This window comes from Oreochromis niloticus, linkage group LG6 (assembly GCF_001858045.2).
Source record: "Oreochromis niloticus isolate F11D_XX linkage group LG6, O_niloticus_UMD_NMBU, whole genome shotgun sequence".
Lineage (NCBI taxonomy): Eukaryota > Metazoa > Chordata > Actinopteri > Cichliformes > Cichlidae > Oreochromis > Oreochromis niloticus.
The window spans coordinates 40,049,588-40,065,631 of record NC_031971.2 but is presented as its reverse complement, the minus strand read 5'-3'; the positions used below and the strand labels follow the sequence as shown (position 1 = coordinate 40,065,631).

Genomic DNA, 16,044 nt, shown 5'->3' with positions numbered 1-16,044 from the left:
ATTTTCTTCATTCATGAGCACTCCTTCCAGTTTCTTAGCAAAATCTCTTCACTCGTTAGTATATTTGCATCTTGATTGTTAATAACCCCAACCTACTGCACATCCTTTCTAGCGCAATCTCTCCGCCTAAGCAATCGATAAAAGTTTTTTTCTCTGTGCCCCACGTAGAATTTACTATAAGCCTTTTCCTTTGCCATCTCTCTCTTTGCTGTATGCCTCCTTTGCTATATGCATAGATATATAAAATCAAGCAACTAGGCAACCTGGATTGGAGATCGGTCAATTCCAGTTTGGTACTGTGATTGGAAGTCAAGTGTAGAGTTTGTTAGAGGGGATTATGGTGTGGGATTGTTTTTCAGGAGTTGGGCTTGGCACCTTAGTCCAAGTGTGTCATATACTGGCTGTGTGCGAGGCAGAGTGAGGACCCAAATGCAGGACTCAACAAAAGCAGCTTTATTGTTGAACAGACTAGGAGCAGGATACAAAACAAAAGCAGATCCGGAGCTGGAACGAGAAACGAGGAATGAGGGACAAAGAAACAGAGCACAGAGTGTGAGGGAAGAGACAACGACGTGACAAGGAACAGAGGAAAACTGAGGAATTAAATAGAAGGGATAACGAGAGGATGGGCCACCAGTGGAACAAACCTGACTAACGAAACAGGGGAAGCAAAACAGAACATAAGTGTAACCCAGTTCCTAAAATAATTTCAAACAAAAGAGAAGAAAAAGTAAAACATTTTATGTTCATTGTTCCTGTTCTTACTGTCCTTGTTTAATGAAAGTGAAACGAGATCAAAATATTTATTTAAACATAGAAGGGACGCAGATTATATATGATATGCTCTGGTCAAACAAGGGTTAAGTTTCTCCGAGGGTTGATGAGCTCTGATGAGAGTTCATCAGAGTTCATCAGATGAGAGTTCATCAGGGTCATGAGAGGAGCTCCACTCCTCTCATGTCAGCCAATCGGTGAAGCTCTAGGCAGCTCTTGTCCCTCCTTAGTGCCAGCTCCCAAGTTTTCAGTCTCTTGCTTCTACAGCCGAACAGAGCAGGCAGACTAAAACTTTGTTATCGGTAAGCTGGAGAAATTAATCTCTAACGAGTTTAAAAAATACCATGTAAACTGATATTGTTCACAAAGTATGGTTTTGCACTTGTTGTCGTAGAGGGCAGAGCGAAACCGGAAGGTTTACTGAGCTGTGGCTTCATGTAAACGCTGAGCATCCATTCCACGGAGGTAAGCTAAATGTGGCTAATCAGACACGTGATGTGCAGAGTGTGGGTACAGTTGTTGGGTGTCTCTGAAACGCACTGTTGTTATGCTAGTTAGATTGTTAACCAAGTCATTAACATGTGAAAAGCTGTAAATGGTTAAAGCAGCTGAAAATAAGTTTATGAGAGATAATTGTAAGCAGACTTTATCCTGCTTCCTGCTTAATTTTTTGATGTCAATCAGTTGTTTTACAATACTCAGTATTGAATACTTGGAGGTAATTTTTAGTGTGTTTCCACTTGTACTAGTAGGTATACAAGCGGGATTAAGCACGTCTATTTTAATACTCCTATTTGTGGACTGAGTCCTTGTATTTACATGTTATTGAAATTATTTGCACTTTGTTCAGTTTCTGATAAGCATTTGTGTATTGCTCCATTTCTTAAAAGGGGTAATATACTTATTTATTTGTGATTAGATATATATGTACAGTGAGTTTATTTTGATGGATGTAATTAATGTTTACAATGAAAGTGAATTATATGGTGACTATAATTCCTGAATGTTTGAAACCTTGTAGATAATCTTTAATGTTACTGCAGGTTACAAACAAGTATTGAACCTTGATACTGTGAAATTTTGGATATTGATACTTTGAACTTTGAAACTTGATATTTTAATGTTGTACAACATGACTGAACTGATGATGATTGAATTGATGATAGCTGATCTGAATAGTAGTTACTGCACTGTGACACTACTTTAGTTTAATTTGTGAAAGTTATTCTTAAAGTGGACATGACATATATTTGACCATTGTTTATAGGTCAGGTTTTTTATATGGGATGAATCCAAAGACCAGGTCAGCGATTCCAGAACCCAGAGTGTTCCAGGGTTCACTGGATGGCGAGCCGACCCAAGATCCTAGGAGACGATAATCCTCTACTGTACAAGTAGTACGGTAGGACAGACAATCACACACACACTCTTACCATTGGGCGGACTCGGATGCAATACACCCGTTTGTCATGGGCCCCACCGGTATCATTTGGACTTATAAAACACTAATTCTTTTACTTGTGCACAATTTTATTTTATTCTATTTTTTTTGCTACTTTGGGGGAAATTTTTATACTTGAAGTTCTGTTAAAACCTGTTGTAATTCAGTGTTGGTTACAAAATTCTTTTAAAAGGCTTAACATCACTAAAGTGCTTTTAAGCCACACAACTGTTTGTCTGGTTTCTGTGTCATTCATATACCAGAGCTCTAAGAGTTGTTCTTAATCTTCTGATACTAGCCCAAATTACTCATTACCTTGGTTATTATCCATTGGTACTGTATATAACTCCACGTAAGTGCTACATAAGGCACAAAGGACAAGAGACTATCACAATAAGACAGGAAGTAACACACACTGAGACCCAGGCTAGGATATGTGCACTAGACACTAGGGCTGGGGATAAACAGGCATGGAGATGCAAGAGGCTGGGGAGACAGAACACAGACCAGCCCGGGATATGACTGAGCTGAGAGAGAGAGACAAAAAAAAACTAGACACAGACAAGACCGACTACACACAGGAAACACAGAGGAAGACGCACAGAGGAGAGACTAAGACGGACTTGACATGAAAAGGGGAACAGACATGAAAACAAGCTTCAGCATACCAAACTGACAATTTTTAAGTCAAGTCAAGTAGTTTTATTTTCAACCCAACAATATACACTCAAGTATACAGTGGGATGAAATATCGTCCTCCTGGATCAAACTGTAAAAATAAAATGAAAAAATTCAAATATACAACTATACAGAAATAAGATACACTAAGAATCAGTATAACAGCATTGTACTTGAATAGACATAGAAAAGAATGAGAATAAATAAATACAATAGCACACAGACAGAGTCGAATAGTGCAAGTGAGAGGAGAGTGTTATGTACACTGTTAAGTAGTCCAAGAAGTGTGTGGAGAGGAGAGTCCGGTGTGGAGGAGTGCAGCATGGTGTTCAGGCAGGGGCGTAACTTCCAGGGGGGTTAGGGGGGTTATGACCCCCCCAATAATCAGACTCAACCAATATAACCCCCCCTAATAAAATTATGAATTATCTTGCATAAATAGGCTGTTGATTTTCTTTACTCATTTCAGGTATTACCAGCAAAATAGTTGCATGTTTAATCATCTGGGAATTTACCCAGATTTATTTATTTATTTAGACAGAGATCTGAATAGAGAGGTCAGAGAGCCCTGACCTCAGCTCCTGTTCTAATTCAACCCAAAGGAGTTGAATTACACCAGAGACTGCAAGCCAGGCCTTCTAGTCCGACTTGAGCCCTTACAAATACACTTCTGGAACAATGGTCAACTTTCCCATAAACACACACTCCTAAACCTCGTGGAAAGTCTTCCCAGTTGAAGCTGTTAAAGCTGCAAAGGGTGATGGTTGTTGTTAACCTGTGCCCAAACCAATCAAATATGGAGATATCATTCCCAATGATCTGCATGTTTAATTTGGCAAATATTTACTTAGAACAGCCTTCCTGAAGCATCCCTCCCCATTTATCTGGGCTTGGGACTGCAATCAAGTTCTGTTCTGTCTTTGCAATTTTTGCACACTTACACTTTTTCTAGTCCTGTGTTGATTGTCTGTCATAAGTAGCACTATGGTCTTGGAGGAACATGGTCTCATTTCTCTGTATACTGTACCGCTGCACATGGATGGAAGGACAATAAAGCCACTTAAGTAGAATGTCATGTCAAGTTTTGTCAAGTCTTTATTGGAAAAAAAACATTGCAACTTGCAATGTCATGACAAGGGCATAATATTTAGATTTTTTCATTATAATCAGGGAGATAAAGTGGGGGCAGAAATATTGTTTATTACATAATTGCAAAGTGTAAATAAATATTATTCTTCCCATCAACAGGCTGGTGACATTCAAAAAACTCAAGCAAAAACTGCAGTTTTTCTTCCACCTAATCAAAACTGTGAGAGTAAATAACAGCTACGACAGTTAATTGACATAGAAGACAATTCTTAACTGCAAATCCTGGTCAGCCTGGTCAGCCTGGTCATGGTACAGGGATGTCTGTGGTGGAAAGGGACATAATTACAAGTGTCTGCAATGTAAATGATAAGCAATATGAATATAATAGCTAACAAAAGAAGCTTTGCTGTGATGAGATTATTATGATTGTTGTCATAATCGTAATGCAGTGTCACAAAAAAGGAAGTATCTAAGAGCTTTACAGGTTCTTGGTTGCAGCCACAATACGTATTGTAACAGTGCTACAAATAATTGGAAATGACTTTGGACCAAAATGACTGGGCGCTAATCCAATTCAATCAAGTCAAGAAGTGAGAAGGCATACATATTCATGGCTTTCCTTTGTTTGTTTTCTCAGTCGCTGAACAGTAAAGACAAAACCACAGTAATTGTTTTTGTGCTGAGATGTATTTGAAAACAATAACACTGTTTGCAAATGTGCTAAACATTAGCTGCAGTCTACAAGTCGTTTCTGTAAACACTCGGTCTCAAAGCCCCGAATTATTGTCAGGTTAAGAAGTGTAAAGTCAAACTCTGCCATCCGCTAGGAAGTTTCCACCAGGGCTTCAGAGATTAATAACAAGAATGGTTATAGATGTCCTGCAGAGGACCCATGAAGCCATTCCAGCAACAATCTGTTTCCTCGCTGTCAGGTGGAAATATTAAATTGAAGAGATTTATCTCATGTTGTCTGCTGCACTCAGGTTTTGGCCACCTGGTTTGTTTTATGACCACAATGCTACGAGCAGCAAATATATTTATTTAAATGTCTAGTCTATCATGTGACTTCTGAACCTGTATTTTAATGTGTGATGCCATTATAACCGGGTGTCAGGAGCCAACAATACTGTTCATATGCAGATATATATATATACAGATTACAGCAGACTATTTGCACCAAAACACACATTTTCTGACATGATTTTAGATTTAAAAAAAACTGTAAAGGTTTGGGCAGCCAGATTGCTGGATGTGAATCCAGAATGACAGTATAACACATGGATGTAGCCACAATGGTATTCACTGGTTAAGCATAAACTTCCTGAACCATATTATTGTCGGAGAATTTATTCAATAATGCTTGAAATGGCATCAACAGCACAAACACTACAGATGGATTCGGTTTGATGACTCCAAACATGTTTCTGACTTTTTTAAAAGTTGGTTTTTAACCTGGGGATTAATTTGCTTTTGGACTGAAGCTCAAGATGTCTGCAGTTTTTGGTATTTCCAGCTGTTGGCTGCCCACTTTAGCTTTGGGAAAAAGTGAATTTGTCCCCAAAACTAAAAACAACATAAATGTTTTAGAGCCTGAACTGCCCTAGTAATGTCAGTATGGTTAAATTCAGAACATAAACTAGGCAACTTGTAAATCATGTATAACAATGGATGACATGGCAATTACTTAAATCATAAGCCAAATTTAAAATTACATGACACATGAACCCTTTTAAACACATTTCATTCATCCTTTTCTAGAAACTTAGAACTGGTTTTATTGTGGTTTGTTCACCAATTGATATATTCTGAGCGTTTCTTTTGTCTTATCTTTCTTCCCTGATCCAAAGCCAAACATGACAGATGGCCCCGCCCCTCCCTGAGCCTGGTTCTGATGGAGGTTTCTTCCTGTTAAAAGGGAGTTTTTCCTTCCCCCTGTCTCCAAGTACTTGCTTATAGCGGGTCAACTCATTGTTGGGGTTTTCTCTGTATGTATATATATATATATATATGTCTTTACCTTACAATATAAAGCACCTTAAGGCAAATGTTGTTGGGATTTAGAGCTAATAAATAAAATTGAATTGAATTACACATTATTGAACTATTGTTAAATAATGTGATCAGTATGCAATACAAAAAAGGGCCGTGTTGTGCTACTGCAGAACCCTTATTTAGCTGTTCTGAAACATTCATAAGGGGATTTGAATCATTCTGTGAAATCATGTTCACTACATGGACTGTCGCACAAAGTCATTTTCCACCAGCACCTCTCAAGGATCTCGTTACAGAGGCAGCAGTCTTACCGAGCCTGTCTATGTATCCCAATCCTGATCCAATTCATCTGCACTTAGGCATTCAAAGATATTTCAAGGAGGATATATCTCTTCAGCTTATGGATTTGCTGTGTGTTCTCTGCCTGGATTTACACAGTAACATACTCAGAAGGCATCTAAGTGAAAACCTGGTCCCCACACCGACACACTGAAACCACCATACTGTAACAATGTCCCTGTTTTCAGTAAGATCCTCTTTCTGTTCCTCTGTCCATATAAAGATTTCCCAAGAAGCTAGAAGATCGCTATAGCATGTTGTGACATAACTGAGGGAGCCTTCATTTTTTGCTGCTGGCTCGTATCCTGAACACTCACAACATGACCTTGGTTGAGGTGAAATAGTCTGCAGTTACTTGGATGTTGTGCTTGGCTCCTTTGTGCATCCTGGGAAAGCTGTTGTACTGCTCTTGGTTGGCGACTCCAGAGAAGGCTCACTACTGTGCCAAGTATTTTCCATTTAGTTAATACGTCTCTTTTTCTATCTGTGTGATTCTTTGGAGTCACAGAGCCTTTGGAAATATATTTGTGACCCTTTTTTCCCCACATCTTTTTCTATGAATGTAGCATAGTGTGCTCCTGGCTCAGACCTTTAAGGTAACGTCATGTAGCGAAAGGAGTTCTATTAAAGTGATTTTTGAATTGAATTGGACATAAAGGGAAAATATGTTTTATACACACGTCCTCTGTGTTTTGGTGCATTTCTGTGAGCCGTTTTGCTAAACTCTATGCAAGGAAACAATTTTCAGGCTACGATACAAAAACTGGAGAAATGTAGATGGAGGAAAATACATTTTGTCAACACTGAAATGAATTAGCCTAAAAGCTTTGGAAGATTTTTATATAACAGTGCACCTGTGCTGTTAGCCAAAATCACACTAGAGCGATGTGTCCCATCTGCACTAATGCAGGATCTGTAGATCTGCCACTTTTATACAAAACATAGTCACATGTTCAGAAGACAAGGCTGCAGAAAGCCTTGTTAAATCTCCAGCACTGGTTCCAACAGCCCTGCCCAACAAAACATAAAGGGTTAAGGTTCATGTATTTCACAGAGAATAAGTAATAAAAATACATCTCATAAAATGTACATTGTGTATATCTTGTATCATATTTGCCCTTTTAAAATTAAATAACTAAAAAAAAATATATTATTCGATGAAAGTGTAATTATGTCAGAAATAGGCAGGTTAAATATGTATTTAACCTTGGCAAAACCAATACTCCTTATCCAAACAGTAACCACAAATACCATCAAAGCCAAAAAAACTCAGCCATTAGCATAAAGCCCGAGGACACTAATTTCCAGGTGTGTACGATGTAGAACCATTATAGCACAGCTGCTATGAACCGACTGTTTTAGGAGTGAGAAATTTCCAGTGTACAAAATGTCCTGATAATAAGGACATCTAAAGATTACACAGTTAAATTCACAGCCAAAGAAAGAGCATTGGACTAGAAAATAATAATATGTTTGGAAAACTAGTCTTACCTGCATGTGCTAAGAGCGTCATTAGGTCACGTGCAGTTCCCTGCTGTCCTGATCGTAAAAAGTTAGCTGACTTACTCATCCTGCGTACTCAGGTTCCAATGATTTGCTAGCTTTTGCCTTTTTTTAAATATTGTATATTTGAGCACCTGTCAACAACAAGTGTGATGACTACACTGTGGTCAGGGATGCAAGTGACTACAGAGATGTCATCTGTTAGCACCGTTTCCCTAACAGGAAGAACCCTCCTGGCTCGAGACGTTTGCATGTTCACCCTGTGCCTGCCTGGGTAGTCCAGAGTCTGCTGGGCTTACTGGTGATTCTAAACTGGCCGTGAATGCGAGTTTTTTTGTACAGAATAAAGCACTGTGTGAATGCATGGTTTGCCTTGAGTAGTCACGAAGACTAAAAGATAGTTCTATACACTAAGTGTGAGCACATTACATATGGATTAAACTTGACATCCACTATTAACAGCACGTGCAGGTCATCTACCAACTGCCAGAGGATGCTGCAGCGGTGCCTGTGCTTCCCACGGCCCTGATGGATTGTAAAAAATGTTTAGACAGTTAAGCCACAATGAACTGTAATGATGGTAAACCATTAGTTTCTACTCTCCTGCTATATTTACATTTGTTCGGATTTAAAAATAATTGCAAAACAAATGAGCGTTTTTGGACTAATCAGTAATTTGTTTAACTCTAATAGCAAAAAGTTTAGCAGGCATTGCAGTGCACAAAGCACAGAAGACAAAGCCACCACAGAGAACACAAACTGTTGTGTGTTGGTTGTCAAATATGCGACTGACAAATCGCACACATTTTAAAATGGGAAAAACAGGACTGAATATAGGATGGGGCTTATACATAACACTGGGGTTAATTTGAGCTGGATTTCACCAGAGAGGCGCTCCACTCCCTGATATTCAAATGCTGCTCTGTCGGAGTTCTGTTCCGTCTCCTTCATTATCACATCATTACCAACTCACACGCAACTCTTGTTTTCTGCTTTCAGACTCATGCCAAATAAACAAATGTACCATGTCTTGTGTTCTTTGAATTTATTAAACAGCTGCACCAGGATGAGACGGTCTCCAAACTTAGAGCGAAGCTGTGCGCAATTTACACAGGTGGCACAGCAGCCGTATCTTCAATGATTATTTACGTCCTCTGATGTGTCGTTGTGATCTTGGGTAGCTTTATTAAGGAAAACTCTTCACTGCACAGTAAAGCTCTGAGCTGCTATAATTTCTTCAGTGAAATCATCGAGAACAAAGTGATCAGGATGGATCCAAAAATATCGGAGCTGTGGCCACTATAAAATTTTCACCAAAGGGCCAAAGATCAGTGTTTTGGTTTTTTACAGTTTTCAGATTTTCTGCTTACCAATTATCACCAGAATAAAACTTACTAAACTAATATTCTGGTGTATAAAAAATATCTAATAATAATATAGCTCATAATGCTGAACCTATGAATTACTAGAAACTGAAGATGGATGTTGTTGGTGTTGAAGATAAATCTTTATGTTCAAATTATATAAAAAAAGAAAGGGAGCGAAACACGCATGGCAGACCTGACCACTCGTTCATGCTTTTCAGCATATACTTTATTCACTTGGTTGCTGTTTCAACACTACTCGGCTGTAGCTTTGCAGCTCCCAGCCACACACACCACCAACAACCACAACAGTCAGTCAGCACAGACTTTAAGGCGGCGAGGCGGGATTGCGGATGCCGTGCAGGTGCGACACGGCAGACCGCGCCACGCACCAGTTTAATGTCTGACAATATTTTCATCGACCGGCCTTTAAGGTGTCGCGGATAAATACAACAAAATAAAATGATACAACCGAGACAAAAACGGTGGTATTTTGTAAATATAATAATAAACGTGAATTCACTGTAATTGTGTAACTTTATTAGCAGCGTCCTCCTGAAATGCGCCAACAACATTGAGAGTAACATCCTCCTCTCTGCCCCTTAACGCTCTCTGGTCGCTATGGTAACGGGTAAATATTTCTTTCAAAATAAGACACACAGCTACAACACAGGAAAAAACTGAGTTAACGATAAAAACCCTGAAAACCATAAATTTCACACCCGAGCCTCAACTTTTGCGGCCCGGTACCAAACGACTCCGGTCCGTGGCCCGGGGGTTGGGGACCACTGATCTAGGGTTTACCCCGTTGGGAAAGGTTCCAGCCATCCCACGACGAGAAGGATAAACGGAAGAGAATGGGTGGATGGATGGCAGACATAACAATGTTAATTTAATTATATGTTAAAATTCTTCATAGAAATTCCTTTTGGTTTTCCTTTTTTACAAATGCTATTAAAAATCCAGATTCAAACATGAGTGTAAAATGTAACCTTTTGCAACCATCCAGTGTGGTTTCAAACAGGCTACATGTCAATGACAGTGACAGTTTTAAGTTGTTGGACACTGTGACCAGCGGTAAGGAGAGCTAGTCTTTCCCACCAAAACAAACCCTAACACATTTAATCTTAACCTAAAGTGAGTCTGTTTATACAGTGACTAGCTAAGTTAGCATTAGCAAACTAACTTGATGTCCAATAATGTTGACAGCACTGAGAACAAACACATATTACAAGTTGGATAACTTACCTTATTGTTCTTGAAAAGAGAAAAATAACTGAATGTCTGTAAATTATTATTTTCCATTTTAATGTGTGCAGACAGTCCACACCATAGCCCGATGCAGGGATCAGGCTATGGTGTGGAGAAAGAAGCTGCATTTTTCACATTTACTCTCTGAGCAAACCGACCAGAGCTTGCATCCTGTGCATTGGATGACTGTGTTAATAGTGATTTAAATGTATAATAAGCTAAAAAACCATTAGGCAAAGGCAAAATGAATTTATCTGTATACCACTACATTTCATACACATTGGAGGAAAGTTGTTGCTGGGATAGGCTCCAGCCCCCCACCTGTGACCCTGATACGGAAAAGCGGAAGAGAACGGATGGAGGAAATTCAGAGTTGTTAAAAAAAGAAGATCACTGCATACCTACTGCAGAGTCAATTGTGCATCGTGTTGTTGTGATGATATCTTCTTCTGGCACATATTCTGGCTGCTGAACACATGCACACAAACACAACGATGCCCCATACTGCGCTGCCCTATATTTGCATTACAAAAGAACTGCAAAGCTGATTGCGGTTTAAAAATGTTTAAATAAAATACACCGATTACGTGTACAATAGAAAAACTCCAGTGTCTGTTGACTGGAGTGTAAACACTTGTGGTTACAGTGGTGGACTGCGACTACATTTCCAAAGACGTAACAGAATCGCTTTTCTCCACTATAAATTATACTAGTACTTTTAATTAAGGACAGATTATGATGGTGGATTAATCAAGAGAAATGCCACATAATATACAAAGTGTGTGCAGCGGTGTTGATATGTTGATGTTTGGGTGGGAGCTGCAGATGAAAAGATTTGCCCCATAATTGAACACAGGTCCAGACCTGCCGCTGGGGAGTGACGACAGGTGACTGTCAGGGTGATAAGAAGTAACAAGTGATAAAATAAATAGAAATACACCGATGGCGCAGATTGCAGAGACAGAAGCACCATTCATGTTCTCAGTGGTTTATGTTCACTTGTGTTTCTTGCTGAGCACACCATCTGGATGGCAGAGAATAACAGTTACACCTGCCCAGTACCTGGCATACTTTCCAAACATCTGGCACCGTGTGGATTCTTTCACGCTCTTCACTGGAACAAAACAGACAGTCAGTGAAATCTGACCTCATGCTTTCTTTTAATACAATCTTATCTTTAAATATAATCTTATCTAAAGTTTCTGTTTTTGTGTGTTTGTTTTTCTTTGAATTGCAGTGTCTAAATTCGCCTCCTCACAAAAATTCTTTGTCCGACCAATGATTAACTAACCTTTATTGTTTCCAATACAATACGACACAATAAACAAAAACATCTTTCTCCACTAAGCGAGATAAATTAGATCAGATTAAAACATCTAAAACATACCATTTGTGCTTCCTGTCTGCACTCTACATGGACATCTTCACCTTTCTGCGCTCCTTCCTGGCTGAAGAACTGGAAAATAATATTCCTTCTATAGTTAAATAAATACCTACTACTATTTTCACACAACTCCTTTAGGAAAATGAATAATAAAAGGCTTCACATAAAACTATATTATGAAAAGTAAAAAGAATGACTCTGCAGAAAAATGTTACAGTGTTAAATTGATTAATATCACTGCTGCATATGTTTAAGTTAAGCTCATTTTTAATACTCTATACTCTGTTTAATGTCCACTATCACATTCTATAAATCATATGTTTGCAGTGGCTGAAAGTACTGCTGAGCCTGCACCTGCTCAGCTTGTCTGTTTTATTATAGACCAGACACGTCAGAGCTGCTGTCCCCTCTCCAAGGTCATCAAAGTTTTCTTTGCCAGTGTACTGAAGGAGTTATTAACTACTTTATCTCTGCATCACACATGTTAACCCTGAGGAAACTCATCTATTATGATGCTAAATTACCGAGGCTCATTCCCTTGCTAATGCTAGCTGTCTTTTCATACAAAGCACAGGTTGTAACTGATCTCAGAACTGCACAAGGTGAGCCCGCGGCAGCTTGCACTCTGCGGCCGACCAGCAGTTTATCCACAATGCACATGTCCAAACCACGAGAAACACGCTGCTGGCCTCTCAGCTTGCTCAGCTCCAGTCAGAGTTGATGGGAGACGGAAACACTCTCAAAACTTAGAGAGCTGCAGTTTTCTATGAGATTGAAATGAACGCAGTTTACACAATAGTTGACTGCAACCACAAGATGGCAGTAATGTAAAGGATGGATGCACATGTGACCTTGCTGTCTGAGATGAACGGAGAGAAAATGCTTTACTTTGGCACTGCTTGCCTTGCTTGTCCAGAAGGAACGCCGGTGCCATATCCAATCAACAAGATGAACCAAGAGGCTGCACCGAGACAAAAAATCAGAAACACATAGATTGTTTTCAACTGTGGATCATTCTAAGCTAATCTAGTAGAGATCGAAGATAAAACTGTGTTGGAAAGAAGACCAATAGGTAGGGCTGCACGATTAATCGTTAGAAAATCGCGATCTCGATTCATACTTATGTGCGATCTCATTTCCAAATGACAACGATTTAAAAAAAAAAAAAAAAGACGACAACGATTGTACCGCATTTTGATCCGGGACGTAATCTGCATGAAAACAAGCGCTCCCTCTTCCTGCTCAACAAATGACAAGGGCGGAGCCTTATACCACGTGATACAGAAGCTGTGCCGTGATGCTCAAATTGGCAGGGAAAAAACAACGGAGAACACGTCAGGGATGACGAGAAAATGACAGGAGAAAATCCGTCCCGGTCAACCACCCAAACATCAATAACAGGAACCTTATACAGCGCTTTCCTATACACGTCGAACTCCCGCAGGCACAAAGAAATTACGGAGGCTATCACTTATCACCTGACCAAAGATATATCAACACTGTGCAAAACGATCGAGGGATTTAGGAAAATGATCAACACCCTAGACAAACGCTACACAGTGCCGTCCCGCAACTATTTTTCTGTTGTTGCACTACCTGTTCTATACACGCAGTGTCCAGCAACGGTGGAGACAGAATTTCAAGCAGTACAACATTTTGCGGCAACCACAAAATTTGAGGCATTTATTGTTTTTATGTTTATTTATTGTTTTTATGTACAGTCTCAACTGTTACGAAGTTGATGTGCAGTTAATAAGTGCAATAAATATTTATACTGGTAAAGAAAATCGTGAGAGAATCGTGATCTCAATTCTAAGCAAAAAAATCGTGATTCTCATTTTATGCAAAATCGTGCAGCCCTACCAATAGGTCTCCATTAGCTGCTGCAATTTGTCAGTTAGCGGGGTTCCAAATGTTAAAAATGTTCATACCAATAAAGGTGTAGACTTTAATATTTATAGCAGATAATCTATCAATATTTAACTTTAATTTGTGAAAGAAAAGACATTTTGAAAGAAGTGACCAGGCTTCAGCACTCCTGGTGCAGAACCTTTAATAGGTAAAACTCAAGTAAACAAAGTGGAAAATCCCAGTGTTCATCTCACAGAGATCACTGTATTACTACAGAGTCGAACAAACAGTGTAATGACTGTATAAAAATCCTCAATGACGTGTTTTCTCAATCTAATGAAAGTCAACTTAGATCTCGCTCCCATCTCGTCAGTGCTGTAACTGCAAGCAAGACGGAACACAACTGTGCTATAAATGCGCCGGGTAATTGGTGCACCATTTTGTCATCGTATGAATTATTCATTTTTGGTTGTTGCTTCTCCATGTTGTAGTTACCTCGTCTAAAACGGTCCAAGGAGAGATTTGTCACTTTGCCTGCTGTCAGATGAGAATATATTAAAGTGAGGTTTGTGGATCGTTTCTGAGATAAATGCCATATTTATAATGCCCTAGGAGAGATGATGGCAGCTGATAATTTGCCTTCTTGATATCTGCCCCTATATGCTGACTTTGACTACGGTTTGCTCGGAGATAGATGTATTTAAAAAAAGGGTAAAAGTCTACCAGCGGAGCATGGGTGATTGTAAATGAATAATGGAGGTGAAATTCCACTGTGACAGGAGGATATATTGTTTAGGATCTGAACAAAGCAGGCGAGATGCATTTAGTGACTCCAAAAAAAAAAAAAGAAAGAAAAAAAATCCAAAGAAAGCAATGAGACATTTATTAAGTCATTTGTGCTTTCATTTGTCACCGCTGTCTCACAGACGTGGACTTCTTGTTCACCTAAAGGGCACGAGAGTTGAATTTGTGGTGACTAATGAACTGTAATAAAGCTGAAGTTTGGTGAGAAGTAAGAACTTGTGTTATCTTGTGCTGTGCTAAATTTAATTCATTAAAGTGGCAGGGGCATCTATTTTCAGATGAGGGTGTTGTTTTCCTTCCAGCAGAGCTTTGCTGCTATGTGAGAATTTCATAACCTTTAGATGGAACCTAATGGCTTTGATTCTTTCAGAAATGCCAAAGTGAGACTCACTGACCTGTTTGTTTTTGACAGTGCTCTGGTCAGATGCCCTTTTGTGTCCACTCATGGCTAATGACAGAGTGTCAACTTTAAAACCTGGCTTAGGTTTTTTTTTCTTTATATTCTGGCATTTAACCTATCACACTGACGGACCAGAATCTTTTTCTGCCCTCTTCACTCTGACTAATACATATATATATATACACACACACGCACACACACACACATTAAAAAAAAAAAAAAAAACCCCTTTCACCCCTGCGGACGCTCTGCCCTTCAAGCTCGGGTCCTCGGCTAGAGGCCTGGGAGTGTGAGGGTGTTCCTAGGACTGCACTCTTCTGGACAGAGATCTCGGATGTTGTTCCTGGGATCTGCTGGAGCTACTTGCCTAGCTTGCGGTCACTGCACCGAGTGCTTCTCCTATTCATGTAACCTCTTCCACCGGGGTTACATGAATAGTAGCATTCTGACAGTGCCCTATTTTCGCCTCTTGTCCACCGATGCTGTCTTGTTCTCATCAGGGTGTCCTGGTTCGTCAACACTTGATGCGAATCTTGTTTATCCGGGTGATGTCCTAGCCAGTATAGCTTCATATTTATGTCTCTCACTCATGTCTAAGGTAAGCTTGGTTAGCATGGGGGGTCTAACCTATGACCCTTACTGGATACAGACGCCCCAGTCAGAATCCAACCTATGACTCCCGTCTTCCAAGTACCGACGGACAAGCAGAAGATGGCCGCAGTGAAAGATGTAGCGATACCAAATGAAAGCAACATCAGGAAGAAGGAACACAAGAAGCTTGAGAAGTACCAAGGGCTCTGAGAAGAGCTCGAGAAGATGTGGTAACAGTGGTCCCAGTCAGCGGTTGGAGGCGAGGTGACCCCCAAGCTAGTCGAGTGGCTCGAGCAGAATTATTAGTTTCAGGGTCATGTCGACTTTCACAATAAAGAAACTTTTTGTCTTTAAATAAACAGCTGAATCACATCACATGATTATTTACCAACTTGCTTCACATGCAAGTAATACCAATCAGTATAACCAGCTTAATTAAATGTGTGTGTATTTTATCCCCATTATTCCTCTGTAATAATTATCTGTTTATATGCAGAAATGCCTTAAAGCTGCATTTCCTCTCATAGCATCAAGATAGAATCTCCTGTTTGCAGATAACCTGCTGTTGCAGAATTCAGTGGAA

The 16,044-nt window shown here is 39.6% G+C and overlaps 1 long non-coding RNA gene across 1 annotated transcript in view; it reads left to right on the top strand.

Annotated features, from left to right (window-relative positions):
* Positions 1 to 964: 964 nt before the first annotated feature.
* Positions 965 to 16,044, top strand: part of LOC102081861 (uncharacterized) — a 35,193-nt gene continuing 20,113 nt past the window's right edge. Inside the window, exons 1-3 of the long non-coding RNA XR_269320.4 lie at positions 965 to 1,076; positions 1,169 to 1,239; positions 2,042 to 2,176. This is a non-coding gene — a long non-coding RNA (uncharacterized LOC102081861). The remainder of the gene's footprint in view (positions 1,077 to 1,168; positions 1,240 to 2,041; positions 2,177 to 16,044) is intronic.